This window comes from Urocitellus parryii, chromosome 5, assembly GCF_045843805.1.
Source record: "Urocitellus parryii isolate mUroPar1 chromosome 5, mUroPar1.hap1, whole genome shotgun sequence".
NCBI lineage: Eukaryota > Metazoa > Chordata > Mammalia > Rodentia > Sciuridae > Urocitellus > Urocitellus parryii.
This window is the reverse complement of record NC_135535.1, coordinates 165,717,291-165,735,072: the sequence shown is the minus strand read 5'-3', so window position 1 is coordinate 165,735,072 and position 17,782 is coordinate 165,717,291. Positions and strand designations below refer to the sequence as shown.

Here is a 17,782-nt window from a genome sequence, read left to right as displayed (position 1 = left end):
CGGGGCTCAGGCTCAGTCAATCTTCAAAACACATCCAGGATCTGACCGCTCTCATCATTCCCCAATGACCCCTCTGGTCCAAGGTACCAGCCTCCTTTTGGGTTTCACTAAAAGTCACCCGGCAAGGCTGGGGTGTAGCTAAATGGTAGAGCCCTTGCCTAGCCTATTCGAGGCCCCCCAGGTTCGATCCCCAACACACACACACACACACACACACACACACACAAAAAAAAAAAAAAAAAAAAAAAAGCTGCTCAATTACCATAGTTGTCCCCTGCAGTTTACCCTCCATTCACCAGCCAGAAGGATCTTCTTGGAGGGCACATCAGATAGTCTCAGTCCTTGACTGATTATCTGCTTCCTTCCAGCCGCACTGGTTTCCCGCCCTTCCTAGAACATGCAAGCACGGGTGCCCGTGCAGGGCCTCTGCACATGCCGTCCCTCTGCCTGCAGAGCTTCTCTCCCAAATGCTCACAAGGTTCACTCCCCACCTCTCTGGAGGGTCTGCTCAAATATACCTCTTCATGGAAGCCTTCCCTGACTACCCCATGGAAAGAGGCTCACACCCCACCCGTCTTCTTCTGTCACCTTAGCTTGCCTTATTTTTCCACCGAGTACTTATCAAAACTCAGGACATCATTAAGCTGTTGACTTATTGACTGACTGTCCCCTCTACTCGAATGTAAGCAGGGCTTCAGTCAAGTTCAATTCTGTCCCCACGGCCTGCAACAGCACCTGGTACTTAGCAGGTGCTCAACAAACAGGATGAACGAGTAAGTAAACCCATCTTTCCTGGGAGCTGGGCAATGGTAACACAGAAGGATTCCAGGCAGTGCTGTCCCCAGGGTCAGAGCACTGGGGGCCTGAGACCAGCCAGGAAACCTTGTTCTGGCGTGAGGGTTCACTAGCAGGAAACGTGAACTGCTCTCCCTGTGCCCGTGCACCCCAGACCTCAAAGGGGAGCAGGGCTTGGCTTGAGGACTGGAGGAGTCCTGAGAGCAGCAGAGCTGTGGCTGCTCTGCCCAGGGTTCCTCATTTCTGTGAGCACTTGGCCTGACAGGCCACAGACATCCTCAGGGGGCAGAAGGTGGGAGCAGAGTAAGGCCAGGCCTGGCAAGAACGGGAGGACCTAGCATCTTGCCAGCTCTGCAGGTTGATTCCCTCACTCTCTAGGCCTCAGTTTCCTCATCTGTAAGATGGGGACGAGAAATGGATGAGATAAATTATTTGCCCAGGTCCCTCCTGCTCCAACAGTCTGGGCATCTTTGGGTCTTGGGAGTTCTAGGAGGTCATATCAGGTTGGAACCATAGCCACAATCCAAGCCATGGTGTAGTCCAAGGCACCATCCTGTGGTGGCTAGGCCAGGCAATTCAGTGAGGGGTCTTGGGTGGGTTCCTGGGGTGAGATGAAGTGGTAAGTCCCAGGACAGCCAACGTCATTGCCACAGTTTTAAGAGAGCTCTCCCTGCACCTCTCTCCAGCGAAGGGCTTCCAAGGAGTGACAGGGTGGAGGCCAAGCCCTGGGTAGGGGCGCCTGGGTTTTAGTTCCAGCTCTGCTCAGGGATTGTCCCCTCCAGGGACAAGCTAAATGAGGGGGTTGGCTTGCACGGTCTCCACAGCCTTTCTGCACTGACATTATCGTCACTGTGCATGGTAATAAACCACTGTGCTCCCTGACACAGTGACACTCCTGCACTGCAGACTAGAGGCCCGCCCTACCACCACCTGACTCACAAGGGCCCCAAGTGATGCCGGAGCATGAGGCAGTACTGGAAGTTCTGACTCCAAATCCGGTGCTCCTTGCAGACAGCCCTGGTCTCTGGAGCCTGAGGACACTCAGGCAGGCTGGCCCAGGACAGAAGGACAGGGGCAGAGTCAGGCCAGGGAGAGAGCACTGCTCACAGCCTCCCCGCCTCCCAGCAAGGGCTCTAGTTCCAGTGACACATGAGCACGCCTTGCCTGGAGGGGCCAGGAAGACACACTGTCTTCCCAAACCACCCTCCCCAGCTGACCCTGCTCGATCAGCAGATGCCAGGCTACAGTCTTCCCCTGGGGCCCCAGTGACCCACTGCGGAGGCCTCCCCAGCCTACTTGCAGGCCTCATGACCTGAGCTGGGTTAATTCCAGTCAGATCTGACATCTCCAAGCAGCCCAGACTCCTAGCAGAGGCAGAAGAAACAAGGAGGTCCAGGGGTATAAGAAAGCCACCTCCTCCAGGGAGTTCTCCGAGCCTACTCCAGTCTCATTCTCAGCCTAGGGAGGAGCCTCTGAGGATCCCATCCCTGGCTCACGATAGAGGAGGGAGTTCTTGAGAACGGAAGTCACCATACCCTTCATGGTCGTAGAATGAGAACCAGGGCATGGGTACCCTCCTAGGCTCCAGAGCCTGTGGAACTTCCTGGATGGAAGAGGCTGTGAGGGAAGCAGGCGCAGCCAGGCCCTGGGGGTGCGCAGGCCCACCCAGGAACATGATCTGTGAGGATGCCGCCGATGGCATCAGGTGAGGAGCTGCCAAGGTCTCTTGGGGTCTTGGGAATCTAAGGTCCCAGGAATACCAGAAATAGAAGTGTGTGGAGCAGCATGACCTTTGGGTGGGGCAGGTCCCGCTGCCCAGGCACCTCCGGGGCAGAGTTAAGAGGGAGGCCATCTACAGGGGTAAAGCCCTGAGAATTCAGGGGCCCACGAGGATTGCGTCCCCCACCACGGGCCTACTCATCTGCAGATGACGCACAAGCAGAACGCTGCTGTCAGCCCAGGCCAGGGGGCAGGAACCAGAAGCCACCTTCTACAGCTAGGTGCAGAACTTAGAGCCCCAGCACCCAGCACAGAACAAGAAAGCACACAGGAGCTCTCTGCTCTTTGCCCAAGATCGGAGGCCAAAGGGGGTCCTTGGAGCCCAGGTGGGCCATGCACACCCACCATGGAACTAATGGCCAAGGAGTCCCCTTGCTCACTCCCTGACAGCCACACAAAGTGCACTGGTCAGACCCAAGTTGGAGTCCTCAGGACTGTGGGCCAGGGAAGCAACCGACTCTTCCACCATCACAGATGGGGGCCAAGGCTCTCCCTACTACCAGAAGGACACCCAGACACAGCACCCCTGAGTGACAGCAGCAAGGCCCTCGGATGAGTACGGGTGTTCTGTGTCAACCTCAGGGAGCCCCCAGCCCGTGGGAGGAGACACTGACCCAGGCAGGATGAACAGGCAGGGCCACCAGCAAGGCTGAAACTGACCTCCTGACCCAGAGGAGCTCAGCCCTAAACCAGTCCTGCCCAGCAGCCTTCCCAGAGCAGGGTGTGGGAGGGACTTCCTCCACCCTGATCCTCGGCTCCCTCTGGGGACACTGAAACCTGACATCTCAGAGAGGATGAGGCAGGCGGTTTTATGGAGAGGTCCATGGGCACAGGAGGCCACACCCAACCACCAGTTAACCTCCATCCTCCAGGGCCACCCCAGACTCCTTGCCAGGTCTGGATCCCGGAGGACTTCCACTGTCAATGGCCTCTGTCAAGTCCCTTCCCCTCCCCTGGCCTTCCCCAGTTTCCTCATCAATAAAACATCAAGCTGGACCCAGAACAGGGGTCATGAAAACAAGGGTCTTCCTGGCTGCAGAGGTCACACCTGAGCTGGGACAGAAGGCCCATGGAGGGAGGAGGAAGGCAGCAGCCTGACACTGCCATTCCACTCCGGTGCTGGGGACAGCAGACCCTGGGACCAGGGCCACGGCAGTGACACTGCTTTCAGTGTCCACACTTGAAGGATCTGGAAAAAGCTGTGGACTTTTTTTTTTTCTCCAGAAAAATGCATATTTGCAAAAAAGGTGTGCTGACAGGTATAGGAGGGAGGTCAGAAGTTTGGGAAAACTGCTAAGAAAGTAGGCTTCGGGGAGGATTTCGGTGTGGGTGGACCTAGTTCTCCTTCCCACTTTGAGAGAGCCCCTGGGAAGCGGGTTATGTAGCAGGTGAGTGATGGATAGATCCACGGATACCAGAGCATTTAGCCCAGGATTTTCTCAAATGTTCCACTGGTATCTCTAGTAGCTATTTTGCATAATAATGGGGGTACCAGGAGTGGCCTGTAGGTCTGGGAGCATGGGGTGAGGCAAAGGGCTGTCCATTCCAAGACTTCCCTTGCAGGCAAACAGGGTGGACAACGTCCCAGGAGAACAGGGCGTGCCCTGCCACCCTGAGAACCCATGTTAGGAAACCAAGAGGTAGTGTGAGCACATGATTATCAGATGAGGAAACTGAGGTTCAGCGGGGTCAGGGACTAGCCAATGGTCCCCACCGTCAGTCTCCTTCACATCCGATCTGCACAGACAACAAAGCCCCGTCCATCCCTGGTCTCCTGTTCACGTGGGAAGAGGCCTAAAGGGAAGTTCTATCCTCATCCGCCTCAGTTTACAGGAGGGAAAAAGAAGTTCTAAGACATGAACCAGGATGAGATCTGCATCCAAGGAGGACAGGTTTTCCTGGTGAGTTGAATGAAAATGCACTTGAGTTATCAGTGCGGGTAAAGGACAGACTGTGGACAATGGATCCGGAAGCTTTGGTTGTCCTGAGGCAACTTGACCTTGGGCGGTCAGTCAACTAGAGTTGAGGTGGTGAGAGCAACGGTCCTGACACAGTGAGGAAGGCTGCCTTTCCTGAGCACTTAGGACGCCCGGGGCACTACACACACTCCATCTTGTCAACCTAGTGGGAAGGAAGTACGTGATTATTGTTAGAGTAAGTTTTTGACAGATGCGGAGGCCAAGGTTTGAGATGTAAAACATACACTGCCCCAAATCCTTCAGTTCTCAAAGGATGGGGCAAAGAGGTGACCCCAGGCAGTTCCAGAAGAGTCTGAAATGAAGTGCTCACGCTCTGTTACGATAAGGCATGTTGTTTCAAGGGTATAATGATGTCACACCCAAGTGTGACACCAGTGGCACACTCCACCCCTTCCCAGCCATCCCCCACAGCCCACGAGGTGAGACACCCTGTTGCAGAAAAGTCATTTTGCTGTTCACACTGTGGCTGGTCCCTGCACCTCCCTAGGTGTTGAGGGCCACAGCCGAGTCAGAAGGACGCCTGGCATTTTGCCAGAGGGAATGGTTGAAAGGTGAAGCCAGCGAGCCATGGAGATGATGATGGGTAAGTTAAGCTGTGTATTCAGTGGTATATAGACCTTTGCTGTCTGGCAATAGGGCGGCTCTTGCTGCCTCGGGCATCCGCTACTTTGGAGTTCCCCTTGAGTTCTCCTGGGGTCCAGGAGAGTTGGCGTGGAAGGGGGGGGAGCTGAGAGAGTTCCCGGGAAGTGTGCGTGGAGTGCTGGTGGAGTTTGGGCAATAAAGTTTCCTGTTTGAACATACAAGTGCTTTGTGGCGGCTCAGTTATTTGTGCCCAGCCAGACTGCAGCACCTAGGCACTGTATTTCCCTACCCACATGCCAGAGGGGTGGACAGAGACCCTGGAAGGACCTTTCCCACTTGCAAATACCAGGAGAAAATTCTAGCACTCTTCCGCAGAGGTATCTGGACCCTGCCCACCCCTCGGTCAGATTGCTGGCTGGTCGGAGCTGTGTGCTGAGCTTCCCGACGGGGTCCAAGGTTCACCAGGGAGCAGGGGTAGGAGTTGTGCAGAAGCCCTGTGGACAGGGCAAGGTCCAGGCACTGTCATCTCCTCCTGCTCTTCCTCCTTGGCTGTCACCTGAGCCTGACACAGGTGACTCCCAGGGCAGAGCGATAAGGTTCCCTCGCTGCTTCCCTATGCACCGAGGAAGTGACAGCAGGACCAGAACAGTGAGCCATTGGCCCCGAAAAGGACAAAGTCAGCACAGAAAGGCTGGGGTGCAGGTGGAGGAAGTCACCCATCCTCTAGGTCTTCCCAGCCCAGGCCTTGGCAGATGGGAGACCTAGTACCCTCCTCAGAGGGATCACATCTGCAGTTCAATCAACCTTCAAAGCCATCTGCTGCCCAGGAGGACTCCATCCTCCCCAAGCTGCAGGGGACCTAGGGGTACCTCAGAAAATGTCCCATCCTTAGTCTCACCATGAGAGTTTAGAGGCAAAACCTGCCCTCCCCAGGTTCAGCTGGGCTCCCTTGGCAGGAAGAACATTTATTTATGCACTCAGAAGCATTTAAGGGGGCTGTGCCTGGCCAACAGTAGATGCTCAATAAATGTTTAATGAACTAATGGGCTGGGAAACACCGGGTTCCAGGCTGGGCTCTGTCATCGTTTGCTGCTGACCTTGGATGAAGCTGATCACTGCTTTCTAAGGTTCGGTTTCCTGGACTAAAAGAAAGGTCAGTGCTGGTAACCCAATGTGCCCCTAATTTTACATGCTTAGGTTTTCAAAGTCCAGAGATGGGGAGGTTCAAACCTGGAAGGATGATTCCAGAAGTCCCTCCTCACTGCTCCAGAGCTAAGAGGACAAGGTGGGGCTGTTGGGGGGGGGGCTGGTGAGGAGAAGAGATGGGGGGAAGAATGGTGAAGGGGATGGAGGAGAGAGGGTAAGGACTGGGTGCAGTTTCTATGCAAACCACACACACACACACACACACACACTTACAAATATTTTGGAAAAACAATCCATTGAAAGTAGAGATCGTATTTTTATACCGTTTCCCATCAGAGTAGCCTGGCCATTTCCCGATCTCCACTATACTGGGCAAGTATCTGGGAAAGACTGCTGGGGTAGGGGTGGGGGCACCCCCATTCTTGGAGCCTTGAGGAGGTCAGTAGGGGTGTGTGTGTGTGTGTGTGTGTGTTTGCAGGCACCAACATACACACGGGGGAGGGGAGGATAGGGTGGGTAGCTGCCAACTAGGGAGAGATTGGAAGACAAATGAGGGCCCTCAACCTCTGTATCTGGGAGTAGATGTCTCTGGAGCCACCAGCTCCTCGGAATTCCAGACCTGCTCTGAATTTTCCAGGAACAAAGATTACAGTCAGACCACGGGCACTGCCACTATTAGCCATCACAGTCCCCAGCCAATTCTTGTCCCTCTGTGGGCCTCAGTTTCCCCCTTTGTGCTGTAAGTAAGGCCTTTGTACCGCCAAGGGCTTGATCTGGGCAGTCTCCGAGGACCACGTCTACTCTGAAAGCCCAAGATGCTGAGATGCTATAGAAAAACATCCCCCTGCCCTCACTCAAGCCCCCACCATGGGGGACCTAGAAAGGTGGTCCCTGGTCCCCAGCCGGCTGTCTAGGGCTGGGGCTGAAGCAGAGCAGAGTCCCCACACCGTCTGTCCTCAACAGCCTGCCACGGCCGAAACCTTGAAGTGGTTACAATTACAGCCTGGCTAACAGGATTAGGGGAGCGTTGAAATCTAAGAAATCTAATTAGCTCAGACACCCCAGCCGCCCCAGCACAATCCTGTAGTAACCCCAGCAGCTGGGCCGGATGGGAGGGGCAAGCCCCAGGCCCTGACAGGCTGCACACATTACCTGCACAGGTGTGCCAAGCTGGGCTGGGCTTTCTGGGGAGGTGCCCACTGTCCTGTCCCATGGGCTGCAGCCTTGCCCTAGGGTAACACTCAGCTGAGCTCCAGAAAACCAGATGTATGGCTACAGGCTACAGGGCCAACGGAACCCAAGGGCCCCACAGGACAGCCATCCCACATAGCCTGGGGGCTGTCTCAGCCAGAGGAGGGGCAATACGAGTCACTCTCTGTATTCTCTGGGCTGCACTGGGAGCGGGGCTGGAAAACCCTCTGCATCCTGCTCCAGAGTCAGGTCCTGGGGTGAATCTGATGCACAGAAGCCCCCCAACACCTTGTACATGTGTGTCTCAGGCAGTCACTACAGCACCTGAGGCTCAGAGCAAGCTCTGGCAGGAAGACCCCGTGTCAAGAGGAGCAACACTGCAGGGAGCATGGAACTTGTGCTGCCAGATGGGGGGAGGGTGGACAGGGGAGGCTCTCCTTCCACCCTTCCCGGGAACAGCTCCTGCTTAACCTCCTTTCCCTATTCTTGGGGTCCATACCAGCTTCTGTACCCATGAGCCAGTGTATCTGGGGCTCTGGCTCAGTGGACCATAAGCCCTACCACTGCTCAATGGTATCTGTAAGGTCTAGAGCTGAGCCCTGACTTTTCACCTCTTTCAACCTCAGTTTCCTTCTCTGTTAAATGGGGTAATTCCAAACAGCAGTTAGCTTACCCTGTTGTTATTGGGGTTTCACAGATTTAGAGACCACTTCTAGATCTACCAAGTGCCATACAAAGAAAAGGGGCTATGATTATTAATGTCATCGTGTGCCCCATGGCAGGTGGCCAGCTGACAGTGGCTAATTATTTACTGAGACCGATCTTCCTCCCTGTGCTGGAAGTAAGCTCCTAAGGAGCAAGAACCATCTTATATAGTTGGGTGTCTCCACGGGCTTCAGTTTTCACACTATAGACTCTCAGTGGCATGAGAGACGGTCCCTGACCCGATTCCACCCTCGTTATGACCATTCTCTGCCATATCAGCTCAAAGGACAGAAAGTATCAACAAGCAAACCTGGTACCCAAAGGCAGATGACAGTGAGCCCCTCAGGCAGATGCTTCCCCCCTCCCCATAGGCTACTCCCAATAGGGGATGACAGCAGCCATTTCAAGGATATCCCCTGACCCTATGTCAGTATGGCTTGCCTGGTCACTGGCCTTGAACCCATAATCATTCAAAGATGAGTCTGTGGTCTGGGGGACCCCCAGCACCCCAAGCCCAGAGTGAAGGTCCAGAGTTGTGGATTCCAGAGGGCACGTAGCAGAGCATCCCGACATGCACAGCCTTGCATGGGAAGCAGACTTCCCAGAAGTGGTGAGCTCCTGGTCACAGGGGCCATGTAAGCTGAAGCTGGACAGTCAGTTGCCAGGGGGCTAAGCACGAATGAATGAGAGGCTCTGGAAAATGCTTCTGCACCCCAGGTCCAGCTCCTCTGTGTTCTACCCATTCTGCTCCACAGTCTGCTGGGGCCTTTAGTGGACACGTGCTGGGGACTCTTGTGCCAGTATCTACCTCATTCTCCCGGCTACCAAGTGAGATAGTAGAAGTTTGCCCTTGAGCCCATATTACAGATCAGCAGAATAAACTAACTGGCCCAAGTAGCCAGAAAGTGGAGGCCCCCTACATCTTTTCTTCTCCTGCATCTCCCTAGGAAATGGCAAGACCCACAGAATCATGATGGGCTTGTGGACTCCAGAACTCCAGAACAGTGCCTGAGATTTGTTCTACGCCTCCCTTCATCCCTGAGGGTAAGGCCCAGCCTCAGATTCATTCTTGGAGCTTATAGCCCAGGCAGGCCCCTGCCCTCCCCCAGCCTCAGGGACTTTTAAGGACAAAGAGTCCCCACTCAGAGGGCCTGGCCAAAGGGCACCGTGTCCTGCTGTGAGGTCAGGGCAGTCACCAGGCAAGGCTGCTGGCGTCCAGGGTAATTATGGCAGCCCAGCTTTTGTTGTCCACACAAAACCTAAGGGACCTCATAAAGATGTGGCCGTGATAGGAGCCAGGCCAGGGCCCACGGGAGCAGAGTTATAAATGAAATTGTGTGGGACCCAGTCACAACCTGGCGGGCCCTGCTTCCTGGTTCTATCCATAAGAGCGCACCGAACCTCCATGAAATAAACTTGTTGGTACAGAAATTTCTTACAGCAACATCTTGCTCTGAGACCCACAGCACAGACATTCATTGGACCTTGGGCAGGACCAGAGAACTCTGTATCCATGGTTTCATATGCAGGTTCTCTTGTGACCAGGTTCTCAGGACATGCAGACCTCCAAGCATCTTCCTTCCTTATCCACTCCTCCCCTGTCAATCAGGGAAAAAAGTGAAGTTTGCAACACTTCTCTGCTGGGTCCTTCCCCCTGCAATTTTCTGGATTGAGTCAACTGTGGACACCTGTCCTATGTTGGGTCATGCTTATGGGGACCAGGGATGGAGATAGTGCTTTGCTAGGGTAGCTAAGGGGTGTGTGTGTGTGTGTGTGTGTGTGTGTGTCTTAAAGGGGGGGACTATGGTTCTGTGGCCAAACCCCAGTTTCTGGGCCTTTCTTTACTTTGCTCCTGGATCCTCCTCCCTGCTTTTCTAGGAGGGAAAAAGAACATTTTGTCCCTACAAAGAAGCCAGTAACCCTTTTTTGCACAAAGGTATTTATTCAAAATTCTTCATACATCCAGCAATTTTTAATTCCCAAGTCTCTGTGAGCTGGACTCTGAATGCCTCAAAAACCCATCCAACTCCTGAAAACTCTCTAGCTCCTCCCTACCACCATGGCCACCAACTCTCCCAAGTCTAAACTTTTGAGATTTACATGTAAAAACAGCATTTCATAACCTCGTGACTTGGGACAAGGAGATGCTTCTGTCCTTTTGGGAAAAACAAAACCCAACTGAAATCATAAAACTCAGAGGAAAACACCAACTCCTCCAAGTGCGTTCCCTCCGCCAAAGTCACACGTGCTCCGCAGCAGATAGGGCTCTCAATGTGTCTTTTGTTTGATGCTGGTGTTTCAACATCCTCAACTTGAAGAGGGAAAGGTCAGCACAAGGCTCCCGGGTATCCACAAACCCCTATAACCTCTGCACAGGAGCCAGAAAGCCTGCAAGAGAGGGACTCAGAAGTGTCCCTACCTTGAAGACCCTCAAAAAGTGGTGGAGACAGAGAAAACCAGAGGTTTGCTGCCTGATCTAAACTTCCCACATAGCTTGCAACTTTTAAGGCTCCAGGGACCACAAAAGCCAGCCAAGCCAAGCTGGATTTCAACAGACAAGCTGCCCAGTTCTCCAGCCACAGTGCCTGTCCCTTTATCTGTACCTTCAAAAAAAAAAAAAAAAAACAATAATAAGCAAACCCAGGCACCTCTGGGAACAGCCTCTGGCCTCCTGTCCTGCCCTGTGTAACCAGCCTGTCCTCACACCCACGAGGAGGAGGAGACTGCACTAGTTAACCCTCTGGTCCACCAGGCCGGGTTCCCAGGTTGCAGCAGGAGGCAAACTGTTGCTCAAGAAAATCCTTCAAAAAACCCTTGGCACCAGGAGCCAGTTAAAGCTGGACAGTTCTGTACCGTCCAAACCAGGGGTTTCCAGGGCACTGCCCACTGCCCTTTTAAATCTCCGGGGATGGGCTCTACTCTCCCATGCCCGGGGCTGTCCACCCAGGGAGCTCCAAATGTCCGTGGCAGAGCAGAGAGGAAGGCAAGCATGGCCGAGCGGTGCCCTCACCCCGCCAGCCCAGCCGCCAGCTTCTTGGAGGACCTCAGAGAGAACATTTGTTTGGGCTGCCAAGTTAAATCTTCCTCCCTCATGTCAGGGCATTGGAAAAGCAGTCAGGGGAGAGGGGAAGGGGGAGAGCGGGGGAAGGAGCCGCGGGAGGGAGGGCGGGAGGGAGGCGGGCAGGCTCAGAGCCCCAGTTACTCGGGCACTGCCTGCCCAGGAAGCCGCGGCTCCCGGGCAGGCGCAGCCCGGGTTCCGGGCACCGAAGGAGAGACGCTGCCGCCAGGCCTCCCGGGTACGGCGCAGGGTGCCAGGCGCTCTCGGTCCCAGCCTGGGAGAGGCTCTCGCTCTGTACCCAGCTGAAGGGGCCAGATGGAACAGAGAGGCAGAGGGAAAAGTTTGCGGCAGGTAGAGGGGTAGGACTCGGCGGCCCTGCGGCTGGGCTGTCCCGGGGGCAGGGGTGGGGGGCCCGGGCCGGCTGCCCGGGCGCGCTCCCGTCCGCCCGCCCTCCCGCCCTGGTTGTTTACATTCCTGGAGTGTCTTTTAAACCCAGGGCTGAGGCCGGCTCCCGGCCTTCTCCGGCGGCTCCGGGGCAGTCTCCCGTGAAAATCTGCTGGCGCACAATGGCCGGGAAGGCGGCCGCCCCTTGCCTGCGCCCCCACCGCTCCGGGGCCGAGAGCCTGCCCTCCGCACCGCGCCCTCTCCCCGTCCGGCCGGCTTCCTGGACAGATGTCCCCGGCGAGAGGGCGACGTGCGCCCGCTGCCTGCGCCCCAGACATCGAGACCGCGCTCTCCAGTTTTCACCCCAACCCAGACACCAGGAATGTGAAACAAGCTTCCAGAGCCCGCCCCCCGACCCCAGCTCCAGCCCCGGCCCGGCCCCTTCAACCTCCGCCCCGGCAGGCCTCCCACTCCCCCGGGGCCACCGCTGTAGGAGACGGAGAGGAAGAAAGAACACGGGGAAATTACTTTCGTATTTGCAACGCGCGCGCGCACACAACGCACATCTTTCCTCTGGGCTCCCCTCCTGGCTGGGGCAGCCCCGTCCAGGCGTTGGCCTGAAAGCCCCTCCGGTTTCCAAAGCCCCACAAGAAGCCCCTACTCACACCCCTCGGCATTCCCTGCTCATACCGCGCGCGGCGGTTCCCGGGGCAATTCCCACACAAACAACTTAACCGCGTCCCCACCTTTCATTTACAAAAGTGTGTTTTCCCTGTAAATTCAGATGCACAACTTAACGCCACCACCCTTGGTCACCCTGAAATCCGGCGCCTTCCCTGGAGGTTCTCGTATGCACACAGGCGCACAACTTCGCGTCTCCCCAAAGGAGACTAGGGAGACCGAGGCGGTAGCCCCTGTTCTTCCCTCTCCTCAGAATCCAGGTCCCGGGTCCGGCCCCCGAGTGTTCGGAGAGAGGGCTGTAGGCGCGCCGGCAGGAGGCGGGCACCCGGTCCGCGCGCTCACAACCGAACTCAAACCCCGCACACCCGATAAACCCCGGCCCCCGCGCTCAACCAGAGCCGGATCGGTGCAGCAGCCCGGTGCTCGCAGCTCGCCTGGGCCTCCGCCCCCGGCCGGCGAGCGGAGTGCAGCGGAGCCCGCGCAGCGGGCTGCTCACTCCACTTGCCTGGCCCCGGCGAACCCTTTAAGGGAAAAGCCCCAGGACTCAGCTCGCACCCCGAGTAGCCGCCGGGAGCGGGAGGAAGCCTGGGGGCTAACAGGCGCCTGGCTCAGTCCCCAAACTTACCGGGCTCTGCGAGCACCGCTGCCGCCGCTGGAGGACGCGCCGCCGCCACCACCGGGTAGGGCCGGCAGGGGCCGGGAGGAGCGCGGCGAGGGCGCCGAGATCGGCTCGGCTCCGGCTCCGGCTCCTGCTCTGCGCCGGCCGGGGCTAGGGTCACCGCGCTGCGCCGGCACTGCTCGCTCGCTCGGCCGCCCGATCGCTGATCACCTCCCGCCCGCCGCCCGGCCGCTTGCTCTCCCGGGCGCCCGCCGCCGCCGCTCGCTTTTTTAATGTCCACAGACAGTGAAAAGGAACTCGGCGTTAGGGGGTGAGTAAGTGAATCAACTCGCCCGGAGCCGAGCAAGTTGAAGTGTCAGATTACATTGGCTATTCTATTTCCAAAGGGCCCCGCGCCGACGGCCGCTCGCAAAAGCCGGCGCGGAATGAGGGCCGGAGCGGAGCGCCGCACCGCGGCCGCTGCCGCCAGTGCTCTGCTCGCCTCGCCTCCACTGGCGCTCTCTGCGCTCTCTCAGCGCTCTTTCTTTCCCTTTCCTTTCCGCCTCCTCTCGTTCTCTCATTTCGCTTCTTTCCCTCTTTCTTCCCCTCTCCCCAGTCTCAGCGCTCCCAAGCTTTCACCCTCTTGGCACTGACGGACTCCGCGTCAACCCCCCCCCCCACCACCACGGATGTTCACTCGCCAACCTCTGCTCCACCTCCCTCCGCAGCTCTCTAACGACCCTCGCCTCCCCACCCCAGCAAGTTTGGAGTAGCGGAGAAATGCAGAATCTAGGAAGGGACCACGTTGGGGAGGAGGACAAAATTACCCGCTCACCGGCATCCCCCACCCCACCCCGCGCTCGTACGCCCTCGCCTGGAGTGCACTCGGGGCCACGGGCGCTGCCAGGTACCTGAATTGGGGTGAGCGAGTTGCTAACAAGATCTCCAAAACCTTCCCTGGAGGAGATTTTGGGGTTGTTCCTAAAGCTCTGGGACTGGTGGATGAGGCGAGAAGGGACCCCCCTCCCTCACCACCAAAGGTGACGTTTAGGGAGGCTGGAGCGCGCTCCACCGCGCCCCCCCTTCCCGGCCTCGACGACTGGGAAAGAGCAGGGTGCGGTGCGCACCGCACATCCTCGGCACCAGACACAGTCCAAAGATGTGTGGATGCCCCAAGGCCTCGAAAGGAGTCCAGCGAGACCCGGGCCCAGCCCTTGTCCAGGCCTGGGAACAGCTCCAGGGGTGGCGGAGAGCGATAGCACTCACGAGGCGCAGTTGTGTGCGCCCACTCGCGGGGTTCCCCCTCGCAGACCCACCTCCAAGAGCATCCAAGAGCGCGCCCACTTTGGCTCACGTCCACTGCCACTCACACAGAAACTCCTACACAAATGGCACACACATTCACTCCCACCCTCAGCACTGCAAACATGCTATCACGCCACATACTCACAAACGCGCCCGCACACACTCACATTTTTTCTCACAAACATGCTCTGAGTACATGGCCTCAGTAAGCACACTCAAAAACACGCAATTGCACACACGCACGCACACACACACACAAACATCGCTGTGCACAACCCCACGTACACTAAAAAACACACACAAAAAATTCCCCTGTGCACTAAATCTCATGTTCACGTATATACACAAACACACCCCCTCCGCTTTCACACCCCTTTCTCAAGGTCCCCCACCCCTGATTAGCTGCACCCCTTCCCATTCCGAATCACAATCAGCGCGGGGGTTGGACACGAGCACGCACGCACGCACTCCCCTCCGGGGCAGGCGGGGGAGGCTTGGGCCCCGAGCCCGTTCCGGAATCCAGGTGTGGCGGCTGTTCCGCGTTCCGCGTTTTGCAGGCCGCCGCAGTGTCGGAGGCGAGGCTAGGAAGGGAGCTGGAATAACAAAGGCAAGTTGGGGAGAGCGCAAGGGGGCGCAGCCCTGGCCGGGACGCGGGGGGAGCCCTGCACTACCCGGGCGTTGGAGGCTGCAGGGTCGCGGACGAGGGGAGTCGGAGATGGGGAGGAAAGGTTGGGGGGGCGAGGGGCGGGGTCGAGGCGTGACGTCAGAGAACAATGACACCGCCGGGGGGCGGGCACCGGGAGGCGGCCCGGGTGGGGGTCTCCCCCGGGGCCTGGGGCTGGCGGAAGAAGTCTTGGCCTCGCCGGGGCTACTGCCTGATTGACGAGGTCCGCATGGGAGCGCAGACGTGCCACGAAGACTCGCGGATTGCTTGTGCCTCGTGGGCGGTGATCAGAGCGGACCCCAGGCCAACAGGGGGAGCAGGCCGTAGTACTCCCTCCACCGCAGATCCCCATTTTAGAACATCCTTCAGAGGACTGCTATGACCTCGGCTTGAACTCCTTTAGGGCCGGAGAGATCACTCCTTCCACCACAAGAGAGAGGAGGCAAAATGAAGTTGCCAGCTCTGAATTCATTCTCAAGGCCCTGATGGTCTGACAGCAGGTGAACTCAGCCTGGAATTCCTGAGTGCTCAGAGAACTGCAGCTCAGGTCCACAGGGTCGCCTGTGTGTGTGTGTGTGCGTGTGTGTGTGTGTGTGTGTGTGTGTATACCTGTTTGATTTTCCCAGGGAAATTCTGCCTTCCTCTGCCATTGAAGGAGGCCCTTTCCGGTCCCCAGTCTTCTAACTTGTCACATGGAATGAATGGACTGTTACCACTGCTGCTCCCCCACCCACCCACAGGTGGCAGCTGAGCATCCCTGGGGAGGGTGGGTGGTATGAAATCACTTCCAGACTCTATAGAGACAACAGGGAGGCATGATCCAAGCACATTCCTGTAGGAGGAAGCCCTCTTCAACCTATGGGAGACTCAAGTTCACTGCAGGGTAGGGGGTAGCCTAAGAAATCCCGGAAGACCTGTCTTGAAGGTGAAATTCAGTTTGCTGACGGTGGCTGGAACCACAGTTGTCCCACCTCCAGGGACCCACTGCATTGCAACAACCAGAAAGCCACCCCCACCCCGGGTCCAAAATCCCAGTATAGAGTTTCTGAGTGTTTTAAGGACTTGCAATGCAAGATTCCAGCCCTAGCTGACAACTGAGCAGGTTCCTATCGCCCGATAGCTACCAAGTTAGGGCACCCAGCACTCTCAACATTTTACCAATCCCTTAATGAGTACAGAACTGGCCACCTCCAGGAAGTAGGGAATGCAGGTAACCTCCTGCCTAGAAGTCCCCTGTCCCCATTTTCCAGCCAACATTTACATCTGGGAACCAGGAAGTGGCTGCAGAGGGCAGGAGAGCCAAGTAGGACCAAGTCTTAGTGACAAGGAGCCAGTGGTAATGCCAACCCTCCACAGCTGTGCAAGCCTGGCACTTAGGGCAGCAAATCTGAGAAATCCTGTTCAGGCCACGTAGAGCCTGGGCCCCAGTCCTTGAGCTCTAAGTCTCTTGCCACCTCTCTTCATCTCTAAGGGACATAACAGGGCAGGTTGGATCCCTCTGGGATCTTTGAAGAAGCTATGATTTATTTAGTGTCTGGTGTGTGCTGACCACTGTGGCGAGAGCATGGTAGGCTTTAGCTTATTGAATTCGTACATCACTCCATTTAGGAGCTCTTCCTGTCTCCCCTTCCGAGGAGACTGGACCGAGTGACTTTCCTGAGGTGGGTGCATACTCAGGCTTTCATTTACAAAGTGTTCTGTTGATCCCTCAGCCCCAGCTCTGCATCCTAATCTAGAGACTATGTGTTGCCCTAAGCAAGCTGTTTCCCTCTCTGAGCTTCTGTAGTTTAGGGGCAAGTTCTCATGGCAGTAATCAGACCTTGCTGAAGAATGGGAATATGTGTCCTGAGTCTCCCGTCTCTTGGCCTCAGCCTCTCTGGGCCAGGAAGTCTGGGGCTGAAGGAAGATGCCATCACATCCCAGCCATGAGAGGTGGGAGATGCATTCTGCTCAGACAGTGCAGGCCCATAAATCACCTGGCTCCAGAGGCAGCGTCAGGGCCTGCCCATTAGGGGGATGTGGGCTGCATGGGGCTGGGCTGCTGGTGCTGATGCTAGGCTGGGCTGGCACCCACCCTCCCAGTAGGCTCAATGCTGTTAATTTCCCTGCCCTGCAGAATCTATCAACACAACAAGGAAAAAAGGCAATTGCTTCGGCCTGGGTCTAGGTCTCAGAAGGCAGGAAGTTCAGAGACCAGGAGGAAGGTGGTGGTGGGAGGCCTGAGGTGCCTGTGGGACACAGGGTTCTGTAGAGTATGGTCTGTAACTTTCTGGGCTAGGAAGCCCTCAGTGGGCTGGGGGTGGGGACAGGCACACCATTCCTGCTCTTTAAGAGCTGCCTTCTCTGCCTCTAACCCTCACTCCCCCTAAGGAGCCAAGAGACACTGGAATTGGTTCTAGAGGTGGGAAGAAAGTCACCCTTTCCTAAGGCTTACTGTGGGCTAGGAACTTTGAAAAATTCTCTTCTTTCATTCTTTCCCCCAAATCACCCTTTCCCCATAGAGGGAAGGGGCTCAGAAGGTTTGGTGATCTGTTCAGGATCTTGGGGCTATTGAGTAATCGAGACCAGATGGGCTCCAGGTCTAGGCTGTGCCTTGGGTTGGGGGAATGGGTTCTTGCCCTCCACTCGTCACCAGGCTATGGTACAGAGGACATGACCCTCCCGGTACTTCCAGGGGCAAAGACTCACCCATCTACCAGGACATGATCGGGGCCCTTCCCATGGTAGGAGGGTTAGGGGGAGTACATTTAGTCTTCATCCCTTGGTAAATCTAGAAAGCATTTGAGCCCTCCCTGAGCCCTGAGCCTATGTGTCTCAGGTGTGGCCAGTCAAGTCCAGCAGAGAGGGCTTGTGTCCTTAGCACATTGGGCTCCCCTATTCTGTTTTCCTCCTGGTATTCCAAGTGGATCACCCCT

General features: G+C 56.6%; 1 protein-coding gene across 5 annotated transcripts in view; it reads right to left on the bottom strand.

The window, feature by feature from the left end:
• Zmiz1 (zinc finger MIZ-type containing 1) overlaps window positions 1-13,250 on the bottom strand; it is a 215,889-nt gene extending 202,639 nt beyond the window's left edge. For all 5 annotated transcript variants that reach the window (XM_077798564.1, XM_026390187.2, XM_026390190.2 and 2 more), the window contains exon 1: window positions 12,926-13,250. The gene's annotated coding sequence lies outside the window, so the exon portion shown is untranslated. The remainder of the gene's footprint in view (window positions 1-12,925) is intronic.
• Window positions 13,251-17,782: the final 4,532 nt, after the last annotated feature.